Source organism: Carcharodon carcharias, chromosome 11 (genome assembly GCF_017639515.1).
Source record: "Carcharodon carcharias isolate sCarCar2 chromosome 11, sCarCar2.pri, whole genome shotgun sequence".
Taxonomy (NCBI): Eukaryota; Metazoa; Chordata; class Chondrichthyes; order Lamniformes; family Lamnidae; genus Carcharodon; species Carcharodon carcharias.
Window position 1 is genome coordinate 62,173,643 of NC_054477.1, and position 24,305 is coordinate 62,197,947.

Here is a 24,305-nt window from a genome sequence, read left to right on the forward strand (position 1 = left end):
GGAACCCCCGACATCATCCTGCCTCATTTAAATTTTCAGGAAGGCAGGCCCACAACAAAATCAGCTGTGGGTCCGCCGACCTGTCAATGGCCAATTGAGGCCATTGACAGGATCAGTGAAACAATTAAAGGACCTGCCCGTCCAACCTTAAGGTTGGCGGGCAAGCCAGGAGCCCCAGCGGGAATTAGAAAAAACATGAAACCTCATCCACTGGCGGGATGAGGTTTCATGTAGGGATTTTAAAAGTTTAATAAAGTTTTAGTGTAATTTATGAACATGTCCCATCTCATGTGACATTGTCACATGAGGGGGACACGTTAAGGATTTTTATTTGTATTTTTAACGTTTTTAAAACTATCAGCGATCTCCCTGAGGCAGCACTTAGCCTCAGGGGGATGTGTGCTCTTTCATGCGCACTCTCGCTTTTGGGGAATCCCCTTAATTGGCCCGCTCATGTAAAATGGCAGTAATTTATGTATAAAAATTAAGATTCGCCAAGTCTATAACTGTAGAGACTTGAAGTTATCATCAGTTCTCTATTCTATGCCCCAAACTTTGGAACTTACCCATTTAAAATAACTGCGAATGTGTGTATGTAGTTGGCCCCTGACTCACCAGTAGTGCATCGTTTCTCTCCAAGTTAGTACTACTATATAATTGGACTTCATTTCCTTGGCCTTTCTGTTGTTGCCTCAGCTCTTGTTTCTGCCTAAACAGTAAGAACAGTAAGAACAGGGGATCGGCTCGCTGCCCACCAGAGATTGGGTCAGGCCCGCCCGCCCGGCAGGCAGAAAATTCTGCCCAATATTTCAAGTCCGTATGATATTTAGACTCTCATTTTTTAAAAATTGGTGTCACTTTGTATTATTGTGCCACTCCACTTGCCATCTCCCTCACTGCTTTCAATAACTTACGTAAAACCTTCTTTTTCAACTCTGCCTTCAATTTGTCATTGTAGCTCTCTATTTCTCTCCGTCTTTCCCTGTACTTGGTTACTGGAAATTGTTATATGATATCTTTCTGAATGTGGGAGTTGTACATAAATGTTGCTGTAACATTCAGAATAAATATTGAAAATTTTGAAATAAATATTGCAAAAAAAATTGAAAGAGCACCTGGCACAATTTCCAGATTTTAGAATTGGATCATTCTATTCTTCAAAGCCAATTCTCAATGAGCCACAAGGTAAATTGTACATATCACTGAGCTCTTGAATGGGAGAGACTTCAGATGCTGACCTTTTTTGGTTACTTTGGTACCATTTTTGTCCTTTTTTTGCAGATTTTGTCTATATTTATGACGTTTTAATTTGTATTGGAGGGACCATTTTTATTTGTACATTATACTGCGGATCTTTTATTGGCAGCTAAGTAGGTGGAAATCACACTGTTGGTAAAGCCTCAGTAACGATAAATAAGACCCAAGAAAAGGATTTCTTTCATTTTAAACTTTCACAACATCTAAGAACAAACTGAAAAGTCACATGGCAGGGAGTTATTGAATGAAAAATTGTTGACGGAGGTTGGTTTTAATGTGCCCCAAATATATCATTTCATGGTCAAACTGAAACACAGGAAGGCATGCCGAGTATATCAGTAGCATACACTATGCCAATAATCATGTCTTCAGCCCTTGAGACATCTACATGTGAAGATAACTATGTGCATGGATTCCAGGATCAACTGGATCCAGGGAGAGCTTTGACTTCTGTTGTTAAGTACAGCTGAAACAATCTACAACACAAGCACACTCCTGCCAATTTTAGTGGGTTTTGTCCTCTGACTCATTCCAGACTGCCACTCCAGTGTTAGTTAATATTCCAGCTACACACATATCATAAAGGTGATTGATGTATCTGTGAGCATTGCCAACACTGTCATGCAACTTTCTCTTTGAAGAGCAACAAGTTAAAACTGCTAGGCCTCAATATAACATGATTGACGAACGTATTGGCTGGGCACACCAGTAGTACATCCATCCCCTTTTCTGTGCTATTTCCAATTCTGACCAACTTTTGCCTTCCAAACATTTTGTTATCTAACAATAAATAATAATATAAATCAAAGTTTTATATATGAGGTAGAATAGATGTATGATTTTAAAATGGCAATGGAGTTAAGTCTAATTATGCCCCTATCCTTTAACGTAATTTCATTTACACTTGAAAAAAATTAGAGGCTAAATTTCAACTGAGTCATTATTATGATTTCTGTGTGCAACTAGTCCCAACTGCACTGTTGATTGGCTGCACGCATCAGCAGTATAGTTTCCAACTGTGATTAAATATATTCCTCGAGGTTTCATTTCATGACTTGCCCCCACATTCCAGCCATTAGTTGGCCAACACATAAATGTGATCTACTGCCCCCCATGCCAATTGGAAAGCAAAGACTCATTACCCAATTGGATGATGCTTGATTGTCAGTCAAACAGCATTTATCCCCCCATTTTCAATATTTTTATATCTGGTAAAGAGAAATTTTCAAAGGAATGACCAAAAAAACTCCAATCTTTTTTAATGTCCTTATGATTTTTCTCCAGGATTGCACACAGCAGTGTCCTGGAGATTGACCTTTAATTCCAGGAGACTCCAGGCCAACCCTCGAGAGTTGACAACCCTAAACAGCAAGGGGCCCAAAATCCAAACTTCCTTACACTTCTTAAAGTTAGCCTGTACCTCTTAAAGGGGATAAAAGCAAAATACTGCGGATGCTGGAAATCTGAAACAAAAACAGAAAATGCTGGAAAAACTCAGCAGGTCTAGCAGCATCTGCGGAGAGAGAAACAGAATTAACGTTTTGAGTCTCTATGACCCCTCTTCAGAGCTCTGAAGAAGGGTCATATGGACTTGAAACGTTTACTCTGTTTCACTGTCCTCTTAAAGGGGTGTTGCATTGTGGCTGGAGCAGGTGCAGGGAGTCATGCAGGAAGTGAATTTGTCCTGGGAGAAAAAATGAAGAATGGCACAGCAGGGGGCCATGTGGGCTCCAAGACTTTAAATGCCGCACCGGAGGTTTTGGTGGAGGAGGTAAAAAGGTAAAGACAGGTTTTGTAACCGCAGGAGTTGGGAAGCCCTCCAGATATACAGTCAAAAGGCAGTGGGAGCAGGCAATTATGGAGGTCAGTGCCAGGGAGGCCGCAAGAAGATCAATGACCTCATATGATAATGACGTGAATGCATCTTTAAGTGCCACTGTACCCCTGACCTCAGTAATTCCTCAATCCACCCTGCCCCATCACTGACCTGTCAACAATCTCTACCAATCAGAGCTCGTACCTAACACTCATACTCCAGCTCACACTCACACACTTATCATTGCTGTAAGCCACACAGTCACACCTCACAGCTTGCACACACTGCAAGCTATTCATTCAACCATGCCTGTCACATCACCCAAACAGAGTGCATCCATGCTCAATGGCATACTTCTCCCTCTCCTGCAAGACAAGGTAGTGCACAACCAGAGGCAGCAGGAGCTAACTGGTGGGGGATATATGCACCTACATGTCTGAACCCCTAAGGAGGAGATTTTGCTGACCATTATTGGGACTGTCATTGCTGAGGCTGTGGCCAGCAGTGGGGCTGAAAACATTAATGATGGGATTCTTATACCTAATCCTTCTCCTCACATCTGATGCTCTCCTCTGATTTACAGGATTTACATACAGATGGTAAAGGCCAGCACCTCTTACTTTCTACCCTCCTCCCTCACCACAGCCTTACCTTTGTGCTTTATATCTTTCAAATATTCAAGATGTGCAACCTGACCAGACAGTGGAGGAACAATAAGAAAACAGTGATGATGCTGACACACCACCACTTGATTTCACACTCACAGCCACCAGCTCAGAAACTGATAGAGGCAAGAACTGCATATGGTGAGACACTGGGCATCAGTGCACTGCAGCCATGACAGGGGACAAGGATAGTGCAATTGCCAACTTGCAGAGGGCAAGGTTGCACATGTGTCCCCCTGCAGAGGGCTCAGATGGGGAGTTCAAAGGAGCAACGTAAAACAGAACACTGATGGCTATGTACAACAAAATTTTCGTTGTATTGGGAAGCACGCATTCAATGATAAGGAGCATGGAGGAGTCCAGTACCAACTTGGCATGGGGCTTTGCGCAGAGCTTGGTGCCCAGCCTTTCCAGGAAGTGGTGATCACAAGACTTGGGGACCCAACCATGATGCAACGTTTGATGGTCAATATCGCCACTTCCATTAAAGTACAAAGTCTGAGTGCTGCAGCAGAAATTCAGACTGCTGTCACACAAGGTCAGTTTGCTGCCATCATGGCTGTAGATCAATGGGGTTTGCAAAGACTCACAACAGATTACTAGGATTGGTTCCATGGGGCATGAATTTGCTGTCCTCTCTCAGGACAACAGCAACTGTGCTCCCACCCTGCCACACCTTGCTATGACCTGTGAGCCAGCCAGCCTGCTGTGGCCCAGGCTGAGGTGGCACAGTCTGAAGCCTTGCCTTTAGGCCCAGAGCTGCTTCAGATTGCCTTCCAAGACCAACTGCAGTCTCCTCAGTCATGCAGTAGCCACTGGGAAAGCATCTCAGAGGAGCAGCAGAATAAGAAATAGGGCAGACACACAAGACAAGTAAAAAGGAATACATTAGGTGGTTAGTTTAATTTTGTATGGATTATTTAATGAGCAAATTTATAAAATTGAATTAGAATGTGGATGCCCTCCTGTTGTTGCCTATCAACCAACCAGCCTAGACTCTACTAACCATGTCAAGAGGGCACAGTAAGCAGCTGAGACTTCCAGTCGCTTACTGGTCGAGGTCATCTGTCAAGGTCATCTGCAGTCTCCTCTACTTAAAGTCAGCAGCCTTCCACCAGCCATGCTGCAGCTGCTGAGGTAGTAATGTCCAGGAGCAATAGGAGAGACAAAGGCACAAGGAAGACAGGCACTAAGGAAATGCACAAGGGTGATTAATAAACACAGTAAAGCATGATTTTATTTATAAATTTACTTTAGAATATTATTTTATGATTCCTTTTATTTTTTCCATGGTCAAGCAAATGTTGTGATGCTCAGAAAGGCAAGGTGTGGGACTGTTGATAAATGGGGAATTGGGGTTGCGGTTACTGTTAAACAGTATGCAGCATACCACTATGAAAATCCTGCTCTGCAAAGTACTGCAGGGCTCCTCCAGAGTGGTCCAGATAGTGGAAGCACTACTTCAGCATACAAATGGTCTGCTTTATCACATTTTACTTTCATTGTATGCCTGCTGCACATGTGTGCATAGGTTGCATTCTGAAATAATGATCCACGTTATTAGCGAATAGCTCTTGCCACCTTGTAGCCACTCTCTGGTTTGTTGTGATGGCTCAGATGCAGCTGGCAAGAGTGGGTGTTACAGAATGAAGGCATCATAACAGCTGCCAGGATATTGGGCAGTGACCTTAATGATTCTCTGCCTGCTATTGCACACCAGTGGATGTTAAGGGAGTGGAATCCCTTTCAGTTTTGGTATATGGCAAATTGTGGCTGCACTGGGTGGCAGATTTTAATGGGGATGTACTGTTGAAGTACAAATATATCACGCATTGTTCCTCGCTGAGATTCAGGGAGGAGAATTCCTTCCTGGAGAATTCCTTCATTCTGTAACAATCCACTGATGTCAGCTGCATCTGAACCATCATGACAAAGCAGAGAGTGGCTACAAGGTGGCAAAAGCTATTCGCTAATAACGTGGATCATTATTTCAGAGTGCAACCTATGCACACATGTGCAGCTGGCATACAATGAATCCCTTCTCTCCCTCGTCCTCATCTTCTATCAGCTTGCCCTGTTCTAAGTGGCCTCTGCTTATTCTCCCAGTCATGCTGTATTCCAAGGGGAATACCTCTTTGTGCACCCATGTCTGGGAACAAATGGTTTGTGAAGTTTTGAAGTCAGCAAAATGTACTTCAGTACCTGCCACCTCTAGACTTCTACAACTTGAAACAACTATAGAAAGCATAAACATTTGTAGAATCGAAACAACAGCCAGGAGAAATCAACAAATAACTAACCTGTAAGTAGTTGATAACCCCTTTAAACAGCACTTGTAGGGGGTTGGTGGTGGTGGTGGTGGTGTTGGTGGGGGGGTTTGGGGGGGGGGGTGGGGTTTAGTGGGGGCATTGGGAGTTGGGGGACAGTGTCCTTCCTGCTACTTGAAGTGTGTTCAGTTGAGTGCAGTTGCAAGAAGCCTTAGGCTAGAGCATTGATTTTCAAAATGGTACTGCTGACATCAAATCAGCATCGCAACCTGGATGACCCCAAACAATGAGCATACTGAGCCCGATTTTGCACCCAATGTTTTTATGTAGCACCTTTCATGACTTCAGGATGTTACAAAGTATTTCACAGTTAATCAAGCATTTTTGACATGAGGTTACTGGAGTAATTCAGGCAATTGTATTTGATCTTGCCAAGGTCCCAAAAACATCACTATGATAAATGACCTGACGATCTGCTTTTTAGTGGTGCAGGTGAGGGATAAATGATAGCCTGGATACTACAAAAACTCCCCTGCTCTTCTTCAGATAGCACCATGGCATCTTTGGAGTGCAGACAGAGGGTGGAATTGTCCCAGATTTGCACTAAGTGCGGTGGTGGGCAGATAAAATGGGCGTTATGCCCTTTGGCTGCAATGGAGGCTTGCCGTTATTGTCCCAAACCCGCCGCATTAATTATGCATTCCCAGGAAACATGATGTTTCCATGGCGGACAGACTCTCATTCGTGCGCCACGCCATCACTTCACCACTTCATCACGCTGGGGCGCCATATTTAAAGTCCAGCCGTGCTCACACATCTCAGTGCTTCCAGCCCAGGACTACTGCAGGAAAGATGTCCATGAAGGGCAAAATGGCAGCCCCCAGGTTTAATGGCGCGTCACTGGAATACCTTTGGATGCCGTGGAGGCGCGCTGCGATGTCCTCTGTTCCCGGTCTGGCCGCAGGATGGGTAGTGCTGTGACCAACCAGGCTTGGGAGGCGGTGGCAGCGGTGGTCAGTGTCAACACCCTTCAAAAGAGGACAGCCACCCAGTGCCCCAAGAGGATGAATGATCTCCTCCGTTCCGCAAGGATGAGTCACTCTTCTCATCACTCTCAAATCACACACTCACAAACCCAACACACATCCACAGTGCCCTCAGTCACTGCCGGTTTAAGGGACATCACCATTCATTCTCTCACACTCACCTTCATTGTCCTCATCCCATCCATGAGACCACTCACCACCCACAAAAACCAAGCATACTTATCATGTGGCCTGGCAGGCATCCTGCTTACACTCTCTCCATCTGTATTCATGCATGACAAGTTGGCACACAACAAGAGGGCAAGGTCGCAGGCCAGTGGAGGAATGCCTGAAATCAAGGTCCTCATGACTTTGAAAACAGAGCCATCCAGCTGGCCGGAGAGGATCTGGACCATTCCTGTGCTGATGGCCAGTGCGATGGCCTCATTCCCATCATTGTTGCCTTCGAGGACTTCCTCACCCTCATCTGTATCGGCATCCTCCTCATCAGAGCAGACCTCCAGCTCCTCCATCTCCTCCTCTGCCAGCTCCTCTCCCTGTTGCAGCGCTAGGTTGTAAAGGGTGCAGCAGACGACGACGATGCGTGACACCCTCTGTGGACTGTATTGCATGGCTGCACCAGACTGGTCTAGGTATCGGAACCTTATTTTCAGCATCCCGATGGTCTGCTCCACCAAGTTGTGAGTTGCAGCATGAGCCTCGTTATACCTTCGCTCTGTTGCAGTCTGAGGCCAGCGCACGGGTGTCATCAGCTACATCCTCTGTGGGTAACCTTTGTACCTGAGGAGCCATCCCTGTAGCTACTGTGGACCCTGGAAGACTTTGGGGATCTGTGACCAACTGAAAATGAAGGAGTCATGCACACTTCCTGGAAATCATGTGCAGATCTGCAGGATGACTTTGTGATGGTCACACACCAGCTGCACATTTAATGAATGGAATCCCTTGTGGTTGACATAGTTGACTATATGATGCGATGGAGATCTGAGTGCCACATGAGTGCAGTCGATGGCACCCTGCACCTGTGGGAACCCGAGATCTGGGCAAATCCAATTGGTGTTGCATTCTGGCTGTCCTGGTCCTGGTTTTTGGCGAAGGTGGCATCCATGACCTCATGATGCATTTGTGGGTGGCAGCTTGTGATATCCCACAGTGGTCACCTGTGGAGCCCTGAAAGGAGCCACTGGGTTGAAATTGAGTGCCGTGGTCACTTTCATGGCCACTGGCAGTGGATGCTCTCCATGTCCCCATGGCGCCAAATCCTGCAGTAGCTAGCAGATGTGACTGACCAGTACCCTAGACATGTACAGTCTTTGGCAACAATGGTTTTCGGTCATCTGCGTGAATGAAAGGCAACGTCAATAGACCCTGGGTCTAGCTAGGCACCAACTAGCAATGGCTTTCTATGGCCCTTTGGTGGCGCATGCAGGAGCCGCAGCTTCCCTTCTTCCAGAGGGTGCTGATCCTCCTTCTGCACAGCCAGGCGCCTCAGTCGCTCTCTTTTCCATCATCTTTGCTCACAGTACGCCATAAGGCATACAGCTAGGTCACCAGGCTCCAAGATCCTGATGTACTCCTCCTGGAGGATGAAAGAAAGAGACGTTGGGTTAGCATGGATGTACTAAGAACCTCACCCCCCACAAACCCCGCAGGTGCTTATGTGCTACTTTCAGCCGTAGGGCAGCCCTTTCCCCCAACCCTCAAGTTGCCTCAACTGCCCCTTCCCAATGCACCTCAACCTTGAAGTCCATTAGGCGGCCCGGGCAAGTGCTCCACAATGTTACTGTGTACTCACCTCCAAGTTCCCCTCAAAGTGCAGCCCCCCAAGTGCACGCCATTTATGTGCTGTTGTAAAACACGTCAGTGTGATTGGGCGGACGATCCAGTAGGGGTCGGGAGAGTGATTCTGGTGGGCTGGCCTTATAATGATATGCTGATGTATTACAATGAGGGTCCCAATGTCCAATGGCGTGAAACACGGCCCACCATCAGTGGGAGGAGCAGACAATCACAAACTGGTTTCATTATGTCATGAAACCAATTTTTGGTCTTCTTGCCACATTGTCCGCTCACGCCACCAAACACGCCTGATGCCAGCGGGCACAGAAAGTCCCGGCCAGGGACTCGGTTTAATGTCTTATCCAAAAGATGGCATCTCTGACGATACAGCATTTCACCAGTACTATAATGGAGGATCAATCCATAATTATATGTCCAGTCTATTGAGTGGGGATTGAGCCCCTGGCTTTCTAACTGAGAGGAAATTACTGCTGAGCTAAGCCTGATGCTATACTTTATCTTTCTTCCCTATGTACAATGCCAAAATGATTAACTAGTATATCCTATGTTGAGGTTCAGTTGCAAAACTTGGTACAGTTTTGTGCATGCTTTTGTAAAAGATACAGTTTGTATGTCAAATACTTAAAAATACTGGCCAGTCTCAAAAATTTGCAGAGTTATGGGGAAGAAGTAAGGAAGTAGGATTAATTGGATAGCCCTTTCAAAGAGTCCACACATGCACATTGGGCCAAATGGCCTCCTACTGTACTGTAACAGTCCATGATTCTAACAACATCCAAGATAGAAAAAAGAAAATTCTTGTAATTTATAGCAGAATCCAAGTTATATTCAGATTTCTATCATTCTCATTTTAAAAAAATGTTCAAATCTTATTTGTCCCCCCTGACTTCCCTGCAGGATTCTCCCAATAGTTGTAATTTACGATCAGTCATTTGGAGCCATCTCTGCCTTCATATGAAAGCAGTTAGTGCATTTGAACTCTTAACTTCTATGTGCTTTTCCCTTTCATCTTTGTTTTTATCAGTTGTAAAGAACATCAACTTTCAATGTGGGGTCTGCAAGGTCATTATTCTACTTATCAGATTTCTGTACTTATTAACTTATTAGCACATTGCTTCTGTTGCTGTGCACTAATACTGTAAAATATTTTGCAGTAGATGATGATATGCTTTGAGGAGCTGGTAATTTTAGAGGAAAGGTCATTGACTGAAAACATCTGCTGAGAATTTGAAGCATTTTCTTATTTCAGATTTCCAGCATCCACAAAATGGAAGGGGTCCCCCTTTCACAGAAAAGTTGGAAAGCCACTGCTGTTAGGGAGTTTCTCTAGCCTGAGTGAACCAGGCCTGATCACAACTGATACATTAATCTAATTTAAGAGATTGGAAGGTATTTGACATAGGAAAGTGAGGTGAGAATTAGAATAAATACTTAAGACAAAATACTAAGGTTTTCACATATCTTCAATAAACAACACTGATAGATGAGACCCTTCTTTGTTAACCTGTATTTTGTGGTCTCAGTGTTTATAAATTGTGAGCTGTACAGCTAGGAAAAGGATACCTAACCTATTCAAAAGAACCTTCAGATCTTGAATCTCAGTCTCTTTTTCTTGAAGCAGCTTAACATGCTTGTCACAGTGTTTACATTGCACAGTTTCAATCTGTATGAAGAAAAAGAAAAATAATAATTACAATAAAAGCTTTTCTTTCATAATTTATTATATCTGATGTTTGTCACATAAAAGTCTGCAATACAGCTTTATTGCAAGATGAATTATATAGGGGGTATACAGTACAGAAACAGGTCATTGGGCCCAACTAGTCCATGCCTGTGCTCCACTTGTGCCTCCTCCTATCCTTCCTCTCTATCAGCTTAACCTTCCATTCCATTTTTCCTCGTTTGCCTATCTAGCTTTTCCTAAATGCATCTTTACTATTTTCCTCAACCACTCCCTGTGGTAATGTGCTCCACATTCTCATCACATTCCGGGAAAATAAGTTTCTTCTTAATTGGCAATTTGATCTCCTGGTGACTATCTTGTATTGATGCCTGTGGTTTTGTTCTTCCCCAGGGCTAGAAACACTCTGGCTCTTGTTGGTAGCAAGGTTGGAGGTGGGAAGGGCATTTACTTAGGTGGGATGGTGGCATACCAGAACCCCATCAACTTCCCACTTCTGCCAGAATGAAGTTCTGGCCGGGAAGGCCCACTTTCGACCTTCCCGCACCACTGCCAATTGGTTTCTTGACAGCTCTCCAGCCGGCAGGTGAGGCCATTGGCGCCTCAACAAGATTCCGCCCTCTGTGTCTACTCTATCAAATCTTTCATAAATTTAAAGGCCTATATTGGATCACTTCTCAGCCTTCTCTTTTCAAGAGAAAGGAGACCTTTCATCCTTCCCTGACAGAAATAAATACAAAGTTCTGGTATCATTTTCTAAAATCTTTTTTGTACCCACTCCAGTGCCTCAATATTCTTTCTATAATATGGCAACCATAATCTACAAATGTGGTCTGATCAAATTTTGATACAAGTTTAGCATAACTTCTCTACTTTTTAGTTCTATCCCTCTAGAAATAAACCCTAGTCTTGGCTTACCTTCTCATGATCTTATTAACCTGCATTCTTATTTTTGTGATTTGTATATTTGTACTCCCAGATACTGGGCTTCTCTGCCCCATTTAAATTCTTATTTTCCAAGTAATATGTAACCTTTTTTTTAATCAAAATGTAATATCTCATGCTTATCTGTATTGAAATTCATTTGCCAATTATATGCCCATTCTGCAAGTTTATTAAAGTTGGGTTCAATGAGAAAAAGGAAAACAGATTGTCATATTGGAAATCTTTAAGGAAGAAGGGGTGTCAAATTATCAGCACAATAGTAAGAAGGTTACATTGGATTCAGTCCCACTGAGGGGATAAACATCAGCAAGGTACTCCATTCCTGGCTGTTGTCCAGTATCCTTTGATGGAAAATTTGTATATATGGATTTAAGATGAATACTGCAACAGGCTTAGTTATCATGTCTTCCATGCACAAATGTCCTACCAGCATGCACTGTCTAGGTTTGCATGTGACAATCTGTGTGGCCACCTAGGTGAGGCACCCAGGGGCTGCTAACATCTGAAAATTGTGCCCCAGCGTCAGCTTTTTAGGATTGTAAAGGAAATGAGGAGAGGAAAGCTGATATAGGACATTTTCATATACCACCCCAGTTCACTAACTTATATATGATTATTATATGACTGAATCACAATTGACAGTATGCATATTTCATTTTTTCCTCCTTCCCTGGTCATGCACGAAGCTTAGTTGGAAGACATGGCTTGGGACTAGGTGCCAAAGCTTTACCTAAGCTACTCTTGAGCCAGTCGCTTGGAGGTGACGGGAGCTTAGTGTCAACTTTGTTGCCCATTTTTCTGTCTCCCTGCTTATAAAAGCACATATCCTACAGTGACATTGTTGAAATTAAAAACTGAGGAGTGGAGAGGATTGTAACCATGACTCCATAAATTCAGAGAGTGGCTCAGGGTAGTGGTATTCCAACATTTAGCACAAATTTATGATATTACCTGGAAAGAGAAATGAGAATGGTTACTACTCGCAATTCCAACTGTGTCACCCACTAGATGGATTCCCATTCAGAAAATCCAACTCCAGTCTTTTAGAATTCCCCTATCTACAAGTGAATCTCACAGGTTTTGTGAGGGCTGTTAAATTGCATAACTCATGGTTACACTACACCCTATTCGTCAAAGAACAGGGTTGGCAGATGGAGAGGAGTCATTAGGTTTCCTATCGCGCAAGCATATCTGTTAACTAATAGAGTAGCACTTGCAGTAGCTAGATTGATAATATAGAGGTAGAAAAAAGAGATAAAATAGAGAGGCAGGAGGGAGCTACAAAATAAAAATATCATGTATTTAAACAAGTCTATCTTAAGCTGCTCTTTTTGTTACATGGTATCTTCTCAACACAACAGCAGCTGTGAATATGAGAAAAACTACAAATAATGCTTTCTGCAGAACATATGTTGCTAAGCAGCAGCAAGGGCAATGTAACCTCAGACAGTAAAGTATAACAGTAATATTACACTTGAGGATTTTAAAGTATGATGGAAACAGTTTACTATTCCAGAGCAACTGTTGTCTTGAAAGGCTGCATGTCAGAGCAAATGTCTAGTCTTGCATGCATCCATCAAAATGACAGCAAATTTATAAATAGCTCAATCCCTCAAATGTAGATATGTAAGGAATGAGACTATCTGAAAGATGAGAAGATGAACGTCTGTTCACGAACTCGAGAGAAATATCAAGAATAAAAATAGAATATATTAAATTACTCAAAGTCCAAAAATATGGATAAGTAAAGAATAAATGAGGGGAAAATGGATGGAAAAGTAATTTAAATTTATAAAAACATTTTTCATTCTATTCATGATTTTGCTCAGAAACATGTTTAGTGCAAAATCCAAAATGAAAACAGCTCAAGTAATAGTATCAAGATTTGCACATATGCCAATTCACACTACATTTAATAGAGTTGCAATCTTAACACATGTTGTTAGATTCTTCACTGTTTGTCTGCTTCTGAAAACAGTTCAGAATCCGCTGCCTCTGTTCAAGTTATTGTAATCAGTACCTGTCAATCAGCAACTGAGTGCCTCAAAATTATTTCTGTAATGTTAAATGTCCCTGTGGGTTGCATTAATGCATAAAATTTTCAATATAGATTCCTAAAAATTGAGGCTTGTTCTCTAATGAAAATCCCTATAGTATTGCGCAATCTAATTGGGTTGTATTCAAAAGAAGTCAACAAGTCATTTCCAAAATGAGCTGTCAATATTTTCCAACTCCATCCTAACTTGGAACTGTATGTCATTACTTCATTGACTGTGGGTCAAAACCCTGGAACTCCCTCCCCGACAGCACTGTGGGAGCACTACACCACATTGGCTGTAACAGTTTTAGAAGGTAAAAGGAAAAAGCTTAGTAAAAGCTGGCGGCCTAGTGGCTGGGCTGGGGGTTTGGAGTTGGTGCTAGAGGCTCTTCCGCAAGGATTCCGTCCACCATGTTTCCCCTCCCACCCTGCCCTGCCTGCCAGCCTGACCCTAGCAATATCCCAGACTTACCTTGTTCCAAGCTCTTGTTCAACTTTAGCTTGCAGTCTCTTATGACGGACTTTGTCATATGCCTTCTGAAAGTTCATTTCAATAACTTCTGGAAGTATATAGCAGCTTGATTGACACCTGACATTAATATTGTATTCAAGATCTTGGTTTATTGATATAGAAAGGAAGAACACACATTGATGTAACTAATGTGTCGGAATAACATTTTTTTAACTGCCAGAGCCATACAGGGTCCACCCCTGGTGCTTTAGTGCGTACACCACATACATGGGCATCACTGTCTTGCGCTTGGCGTGTTAAGATAGGTGACTGAGTCCCTGATAACATTTTTGAGGAAAACTTTCAGGACTCCATGAACCTCTTTGTATATGAGACCAGAGATACGTTTGATGCCCCCAAGGTGAGCCAGGCACTGAATGGCCGGCTTAGCAATGCCCTGGATATTATCGCGAAGGACTTTGCAGTGGTGTTTGGCTCCACCTTTGCCCAGTTCCTTATCACCTTTCCCTCTACCCAGCATGATCTACAACCACTGACAAATTGCACCTAATGATTTCAATCACATCTAAAAACATTTTTTTAATTAGACATTAATTCTAGCACAGATAGGCCTTTGGGTAATACTTTGATCTATATAATAGACAATTAAAAAATTGAAGCCCATGGGATTAGAGTTGTTGTGATAGCATGGACCAGAATTTTATCATCAGGGCAGGGGCTCCGATGATGGGCCCAAAAGCCAGTAATGACCCCACCTCACCTGTTTCCAGGACCCCCAATTGCATTTTATGGGGGTCTGGCAACTAATTCATTACCAGCGGGTCTGCTGTCCCATTAAGGGATGGTCACCTGCCCCCAGGAACTGCCAGCCAATTGGAGGGCTGGCAGCTCAGCAGTGCCACCAGGAGCCATGGCCAATGCAAAGGCTGAGCCTGGAAGAAGAGGACACCATGGAGGGATGCCATCCTTATATAAGTAGGGTCTGGGGGTGCTGGGGCCAGTCAGGCAGGCCCCGGAAGGGGGAGGGGGGCGGGTTGGTGAGGGCAGGTAGTGGTTGCCATGGGGTGGCCATTGGCATCTTGCGTCAAAGTGTGGCCAAATAGGAAGGCTCCAAACCCAACTGGGAAGCCTCCAGGGTTCACACAGGGGTCTTTCCATATAATGGAGCACCCACCTGCCACTGGTAAAATGCCAGCAGCAGCAGAAAGAGGCCCATAATTGGCCTTTTAAGTGGCTCAATTGCCTTTGGGTTGGAGGGTTATCCTCTGCCTGCCCTGTTACTGGTAAAATGGCACGGAGGCAGCAAGACAATGGGCACTCCACTCCCTCATCCCTCACCATTTTACTGGCCCATCAGCCTCCCACCCTGTCCCCAGAGGGCTGGTAAAACCCGGCTGTGGATGCAAAGAGGCTAAGATACAGAAAAGAACAATTTCTTTTCATAAAGCACTTTTAACCTAATAAAACATCTCAAGATGAAGACAGGATCAGGGGGAATGGTGCTGTGATAAACAAACTTCTTGAAGTGGCAGCAGCTGGGCTTCCCACCCTTTGGAAAACTTACATAGCAAGTGTTAAATTTAAATCTGACTCCTAATTCCACAGTGGGAGCCACACCATGAGACCTGTCACCGTGATAACGGTGGTAGGCATATGTGGGACTGGTTGGTGTTGCATTCCCATTTTTTTCATTTCGAATCTTCCCCCTTCCAACCTGTCAGGGAGAGGGTAATATCAAGGTCTATGATTCTATGCCTTTAGTGGAGCTTGTTGAGCTATTTCTAAACATGATGTCCCCCTGGAATTCTCAGTCACTAGAGTTGGTGATCTACAAATATAAAGACTATATCTGCTATTCAATATAGGTAGAAAGACTAGCATATGTCACTCAGTTAGTTACACAAACTATGTGTCACAATGTATACAAGCATACTGGGTATTGCATAGAGGGAGTGGCATCTAGGGTGGGGGGGTTATTACTTCTGTTTCTAAATTATTCCATTCTTGTTGCCTATTATTTTTTAAATGAACAGAAGAAAAGTAACTGCTCCTGAAAGTATCATAATTAATAGTTGTATTGAAGAGTTTCAGATTTTGACTATGTAGTAAACTTATTGGAGTGTTGGCATTTCAAAAACCAGAGAAAATAAAGTATGAAATAATCAAAATATTCAATCCATAATCAAATCTTTAAGCAAAAACCTCATACTATCTTTTCCAGTGATCCCAGTTCTCCTGCTAATATGATGGGAAATTGAAACATAGGGAATAACTGGGAATTTTAGTAATACATGCCAATCAAAATTGCTAACTGGAGATGCTAGTTACGTTTGATAGCGATGATGTTAGGTTTCCTTAGATTGTGCTTGGCCTTCATCCTCACCTCAATATACACTGAAGTGTTGGGTTGTCTGTGTGTGTGATAAATCTGAGTTAGGAAGGCACTATGGCAGTGCAGCAGATTGTTTACGAAGAACTGCACTATAAGTCACATATATTTGCAGCCTGCAGTTATCCATTCACTGACTCTCAAGGCACAGCTGTGCTGTCTCATGGAGGTACTGTGCAAAGACTGGGTTATTTCCCACTGGGACAGGGAGAAAATACAAAGCCTCTTGTGTGCCTTTTAGCAGCTGTTTACGGAATAACATCCATAGAAGTCTAAGTGATAGTCACGTTGAGCTGCTGAATAGAATGAATCTAAAATAGAAAACAACTACAGACAGAGGATAAATTTCCTCTTTAAAAATAGTGCAATTACAATGATCAGTGTTATATATTCAATATCGCACTTGCACCGAATGCAATATAATACCAGTGAGCTGGGTGTTACATTGTGTTTCAGCTCCAATACACTGCTCCATATATTAGGGTTGGTGCACATACATCTGATCTCAGCTGCGCCTTGGATTCAGGTACCGGGAATCATTCAGACAGAGACTCAAGTTAAAAGATGAGGAAAAAAGTACCTAAACAGATAGAGGCATAGAATTTGGCTCCACAGCACCAGTTTTTGGGTGCTCACCTGCCTACTGAGCTCCCAACTAGTGGGCATGAACCTCCTGAACATTAAAAGTAGAGGTGTACTATTCACCATATTGGTTAAGATGCTGCATTGGCAGGGGTGTTTGTTAGGAACATTTAAAACTCTGAATAATTAAAACAAATTCGGATCCTGCACGTCTTGCAGATCTGTTTCCAACATTCAAATGCCTCAGCACTTGACCTCATCATGTGCTGAACTTGCCCAGCACAGCATGGCGCTAACTGACAGGAAGGCCCTTTCACCAATGCTATTTAAAGGCATTATGCGGTACTTACAGTTTGTTTGCTGGTTTATCATTTCAATCTGTTGGTGTACTTCTGGATGTTGTTGGCTATGTTTCATCACTTTTGTCTACACATAAAGATTTTGCTGGTCTTGCACTGTTGTTGTTTGCCTCAGAAATAGTCTGGCTGCAGAAATAGGTGGTCTCATTGGCCACTGGCCCACCTTTGGGGTTGCAGCAAGATGGGGAGCAGCAAGATAAGCAACACAGAATTGAAGCAGCTACAGGAAGGAGGATGAGGAGCACACTGCACAGTAGGCCAAATCCACAGGGAGTATTTCGTGAATACTTTTCCTACATTAATTTTACTCAATAACATGTATGATGCATCTTCACTTCACCAAATCAGTGTCAGTGACTCTCAGCTCTTATACCATGGACACCTGCAACAGGTAACATCAGCCATAGCTCACATTTTGCAGATATAACAGGAAGGTTCCCAAGTCTCTTCAAGAGCAACATCTACATCTCCTTCCCTACGGACAGAGTGAAGCAGGGTGAGAGAACACAAAGTTTTGCTCGCATGACCTTGCATGTTCCTGATCACCAGTCTGACATCTTTATTAACTGGTTTGCATTAACAGGCACTACATAAAAGACTTGTTAGCAAAATGGACACTCGTGGGATTAAAGAGGTAATGACCACTTCAACACAAAATTGGCAAAGGGATAGAAAGCAAAGCACAGTGGTGATCGGTTGTTTTTCAAACTGGTGTTCAATGGTGTCCCCCAGAGGTTGGTGCAGGGAACACTGCTCTGTCTGATATATATTATTGACCTGGACTTGGGTACATAACAACAACAATCAAATTATATTTATAAAGCATAAAACGTGCCAAGTCACTTCAAGGAAGCATTATAAAACAAAATACAACACCAAGCCACCTAATGAGATATTAGGACAAATGACCAAAGGTTTGGCCAAAGAGGTAGGTTTAAAGGAGCACCTTAAAGGAGGATAGAGAAGTAGAAAAGCAGAGAGGTTTAGGGAGGGAAATCCAGAACTTAAGGCCTGAAGGTAGAAGGCATGGCCACCAGTGTAGGGGCAATTAAAATCAGAGACGCTCAAGAGGCCAGAATTAGAGGAGCATAGATACCTCAGAGGATTATGGGGCTGGAGGAGATTACGGTGATTGGGAGGAATGAGGCCATGGAAATATTTACAAACCAGGATGAGAAATTTTTAAATCAGGGCATTACTTAATGGGAGCCAACATAGGTCAGTGAACAGAGGGATGTTGTGTGAATGGACTGGGTGTGAGTTAGGCCAAGGGCAGCAGAAGTTTGGATGATTTCAAGTTTACTGAGGGTAGAATGTGGGAAGCCAGCCAGAACGGCACTGGAATCATTGAATGTTTACAGCACAGAAAAAGGCTGGCTCTCGATAAGAGCGACCAGGCTAGTCCCACTCCCCTGACTTTTCCTTATAGCCCGACAAAATTTTTCTCTTCAGTTAATTATCCAATTCCCTTTGAAAGCCATGATTCAACCTGCCTCCACCAGACCCTCAGGCAGTACAGTCCAGAGCCTAACCACTCACTGAATAAAAGTTTTCCCTTGGCCAGAAATTTCCCGCTGTCGGGGTGGGGCGGGGGGCGGGGTTTGTGCGGGGTCGGGTCGTGCGTCAATCAGATCCTCAGTTCAGCCTATTAAGGCCATTGAAAGTCCAATTAAAATGATTAACGGAGCTGCCTGTCCAACCTTAAGGCTGGTGGGCAAGCGAAGAGCCCAGGCAGCCTTCGCATTTATCATGAAATCTCATCCACAGTCGGAATGAGATTTCATGAAGGTTTTTAAAGTTTAATAAAAAATTTTAATAAAATTCATTGACATGTCCCAGCTCATGTGACACTGTCAAATGAGGGGACATGTCTTAAAAATTTTTTTCTTTATTAATATTTTTAAAAACGAAACGAATCTCCCTGAGGCAGCTCTGTGCCTCAGGGAGATTTTTGTGCTCTTTTGTGTGAATGCGCAAAAGACTGTAGGCCCCAACTCTTCCTCCTTTCCCCGCCTGCACAGGGAGTGCTCAGCACTTCTGGGTGCGCCACGTCTTGCTGGGCGGGCCTCAATTGGCTGTGCCATCCTGACCACCACCACCACCAGCCACCCCCCCCCCCCCACCCCCCAAACAGGAAGAAAATTCTCCCCAGAGGTAATTGTGAGGAAGTGGGAAGAGAATCATTGAAAGTGATACTCTAGATACAATTAGATAAATAAGAATGGAACCAGGTGAGAGCAGTCCCACCCAGCTGCATGACAGGTGGGGAGAATGGTATGGTCAACCGTGTCAAAGATTGTAGACAGGTTGAGAAGGATAAGGAATTATAGTTTACCTTTGTCACAGTCACATAGGGTGCCATTTCTGATTGATAAGAGATGCTTGGGTACTGTGGCAGGAATGGAAACCTAATGGGTGAAGTTGGTGCTGTAAGGTCTCCCTGCTCTCAGGGAAGGAGGATGTTCTTCTTCATCTCCACTATCTGCACAAGGGTCTTCAAGGCAACATCAGAGAACCTTGGAGTTCACTTCATGACCAACTTCAACCATGGCCTGAACTTTCACTCCCGAGTTGGGTACACAGAGTCTGGAAATTTATCATCTTGGCAACCTGACTCAGGAGTAATTGCCCCAAACCATTGGATTTATGCTTGGTTGGGATGGGGGGACCCTGCCCCTGGAAACAGCGCAGAGACAGCCATGGAGGCTGCAGAGTGCTGAGGCAGACTGTTTAAAAGGCCCGCTTCGGTGCTCTGGGACTTTGTCTCAGTTATAATAAAAATAGTAAAGCCCTCTGGCCCTCACCCCTCCTCAACTCCATACGCTCGTCATGCCCCATCCATGCCAACTCATTCCCGCACCCACCACATGGCCCTTCATACCCTTTATGCAAACCTATGTCCCTTTCTCCCAATCCCCTTATAGCCCTTATGCTCATAGCACCATTTCATGCCAACCCATGACCCCTCCCCGCCTCCCCACTGGTAGACCTCATGCCAATTTAATGCAACTTATGCAAACCCATGATGCCCAACCATCACCCTTTCCCCTTACATCCTCCATGCCAATTCACCCAGTATCCGCCATGGGCAGACCTCAGGAGCCATGCTGAGATTAAATAAAATGAAGTTCTAAGTATCTATTCAGACTTCATTATATTAAAAAAAACTCTAATTGATAAAGCCCATTCAATACATTTAAATCCCTTCAAAAACTTAATTCCTTATACAAATGAACATGTGTGTTCATAGCCCCACATCATAGGCAGCTAATCCCTTTATAACCTCTTGGAGCTGTCAGTCAAACTGTGAACATACAAGCCCCTTACGGTGATGATAAATTAAGGAAGCAATCAAGTTCTACTCATATGGAAATGATAATCTTCAGGCTTATAAACACCTATTGAAATTGCAAGCAACCATTTTGATGAGAGATACAGCAGGCTTTTTTTTCCAAAATTTCGATAGCAAGGGATTTAACTGGTTCAACAGATTGACAGTTCCACAGACCTTATCCACGTCTTAAAAATCCCAAAAGGGTACCTGTCTTTTCCAAATTGGTACTTGACCTCTCTAAAGAACTCCAGTTAGTTTAGACCTTTTCCTCAAATTTGTAAATCCCATGAGTTGTGACAAAAAATGCTTTTGAGTGAAGGCAACTGCATTTTTAAATGTGCTGTTGCCCCAATGAACTGCGTATGATGGATTATAATGTAGGGAAGCGTGAAGTTATTCACTTTGCAAGAATAGAAATGCAGAATTTTTTTAAAAGGTGAGAAACTTGTAAATGTTGATGTTCAAAGAAACTTGGGTATGCTCATAAAAGCAACACAGAAAGATGGCATTCAGGTGCAATTAAGAAGGCAAATGGCATGCTGTCCTTTATTGCAAGGGGATTGGAGTACAGGAATAAAGAAGTCCTGCTACAATTGTACAGGGTTTTAGTGAGACCACATCTGGAGTACTGTGCGCAGTCTTGGTCTCCACATTTGAGAAAGGATATACTAGTATTGGAGGTGGCACAGCAAGGGTTCACTAAATTGGTCCCTGGGCTGAGGGAGTTGTCCCATGATGATAGGCTGAGTAAATTGGACCTATACTTTCCGGAGTTTAGAAGAATGGGAGGTGATCTCATCAAAACATATAAGATTCTAAAGGGTTTAATAGGGTGAAGGCTGAAGCGTGAGCGAACAATATGGCGGGGTGGGCAAAACCCAGTTTCACGTCATCGTGAAACCAGCTTACAATCGTCCTTTCAGTGGAGAGCTGCGTTTCCCGCTGTCAGACGTCAGGAACATCATTGTAATACATCTGCGCTTGAGGTTAGTTCTGAAGGTGGGGAGGGGGGGGGGCACTGTGTTTGGTGGTAGTGCACAAGCACATGCGGGCTGAGGGTGCTGGTAGAGGGAAGCGGCCGTACATTGGGGATACCTTGTATAAAGTGACCATTCCTCTGCAGCTGAGACAGTTCAGGCGCAGCCACATTGGCATGCTTGGAGTCGGGCCTCTAGTTTCTCTGCCCACTCAAGCGACGCTGAGGGATGAAAGTGCCACCAAATTCTTCAGAGCTTTTCGCCTCTTGGGCACAGATTGCAAACTAATGAGCATTTTAGTGGACTGCAGAACAGTTGGATGCCTATGCACATTGTACAATCTCCTTGCTTAAAGTTGGCTGTGGAGCAGTCACTGGTTGAGGCGCTCACAGCCCCTTGCATGTCCTGGACTGGGCATGTCCAGGGAACTGATTGGTCACGTCTGCCACCTGCTGCAGGACTTGGCACAATGGGAAAATGGAGGGCATCCACTGCCAGTGGCAATGAAAGTGACCATGGCACTCAATTTTTATGTCAGTGACTCTTTTCAGGGCTCCACAGGTGACCTCTGGGGGCAATCACAAGCCTCCACACACAAAAGCATGCATGAGGTCACAGATGCCATCTTCATGAAGGCACTCAACTTTGTGCATTTCGCCTAGGACCAAGAGAGCCAGGATGCAAGAGCACTGGGATTTGCCCAGATCTCAGGTTTCCCCACAGATGCAGAGTGCCATCGACTGTACTCACATGCCGTGACAACAAGCGGTCAACTATGTCAATCACAAGGGCTTCCACTCACTGAATGTGCAGCTGGTGTGTGACCACCACAAATGCATCCAGCAGCTCTGTGCACAGTTCCCAGGGAGTGTCCAAGACTCCTACATTCTCAGTCAGTCTTTCAGAGTCAACAAAGGCTGCAGGGTGACCCCTTGAGGACAAGGGCTACCGGCAGAGGATGTGGCTGATGAAATCTGTGTGGCAGTCTCAGATTGCAGCAGGGTGAAGGTACAATGAGGCTTAAGCTGCAACTCACACCTCTGTGAAGCAAACCACTGGGATGCTGAAAATGAGGTTCTGGTGCCTGGACCGTACCGGTGGAGCCCTGTAATATAGTCCATAGAGGGTGTCATGCATCGTTGGTGCAGTAGGCACCCTTTACAACCTGGCACTGAAACGGGGAGAGGAGCTGGCTGAGGAGAAGCTGGACATCTCCTCTGCTGAGGAGGACGTTGACTGGGATGAGAGTGAGGAGGTCCTAAAAGGAGAGGATGATGGCAATGAGGCCATCACACTGGCCAGGTGAGGCAGGTGCGCTTGGGAGGCCCTCATAGCTGCTAGATTCATGGCGGATGATGATGACATGCAGTGAGGAGACACGATAGATCCTCATATTGCATCTGTGAATGTTTGACTCCAGTCTGACTGACGGCAGCCCACATACCCTCCGTGATAATGCTCCTGTCATGGGGATGCAGTGGAGGCACTAATAGTCGCTTGACTGCAGGAGGATGATGACGACATGCAGTGAGGACACTCATAAATCATCTCATAGGCTCTGTGAATATCTGACTCTTGTCTGGTCGAGGGCAGCTCATTTGCACTCTTTGATTAGGGTCATATCATGGAGATGCAGCCCTGAAACTTTAAATGCACATGATCCTTTGTCAGTCTTCAGCACCTGACCCCTTCAGGAGCACAGCTTCACCAGTCAGAAATACTGTTGAGATTGGGGGGCGGGGGGGGCAGCCTCAACTCAAAGGTGCTGAGTGCACACAGAGAGAATGACCGAACTCTGTGACGCCTGCCCACAACATTCTGACAGCAATGACAGGCACCATTGAGGTGCAGGCATCAATAATGTGTCCAGTGAGTGTGAAGCTGGACCATCACTTTGGTCTGAAGGCTGCACAAAACACAAGGCAGAGGCCCTGGACTGAGACACCTGCCTTTATCTAGTGGAGGAAGGTTTCACATCTGAGCGACATGAACACTGCTCATCAGAACAAGGAGCTGTAGGCAGGGAGACATTCTTGGGAATTTATTTACAGTAGTGAACATTATGTACAAATGATAAATACCTGTGTCCAGGCTGTGCAACTACAACTTCTTAACATTCCTAACCCTGCCGCTACATCTTGGTGCTCCCCTGACATCCAGAGCAGAGGTGGAGGCAGCCTGCTGATTGCAACGCCCTGTCTGTGATGAGCTTGATGGATGTCCTCTTGAGGGCCCAGACATGGAGGGCCCCGGCCTGCTTTTGGGTCCTGCTGTGTGGCCGTGGCTCTCGCCAGTCTGCAGAGCTGGAGCTGCAGAGTCACAGGAAGAGGGGCTTTGGATGGGCTAGACACTCCCAGAGTCATTTGGATGGATGGTCCCATGGCATGCACCTGCTGATCCTCCTCCTTATGGGTGCCCGAGGGCCCCTGGCTGATTCCTTGAGGAAAAGGGGAAGCTGGAGTGAGATCGAGCTGCCCCGCACCCCTCTCTCGTTGATATAGCTGGAGGCCAACTAAGGCGTTAGCGATGGAGTTCAGCCCACGCAGCAGTGCAGGACTGATGTCCTGGACCAAGGTCTCCATGGCAGCCGCCAATGTTGACCTCCGTGTGTTGGCCTGCCAGCACTATCACCTCAGACTGAAGGCAGACAGACTCCTCCATCGTGCCTTGCAATCTG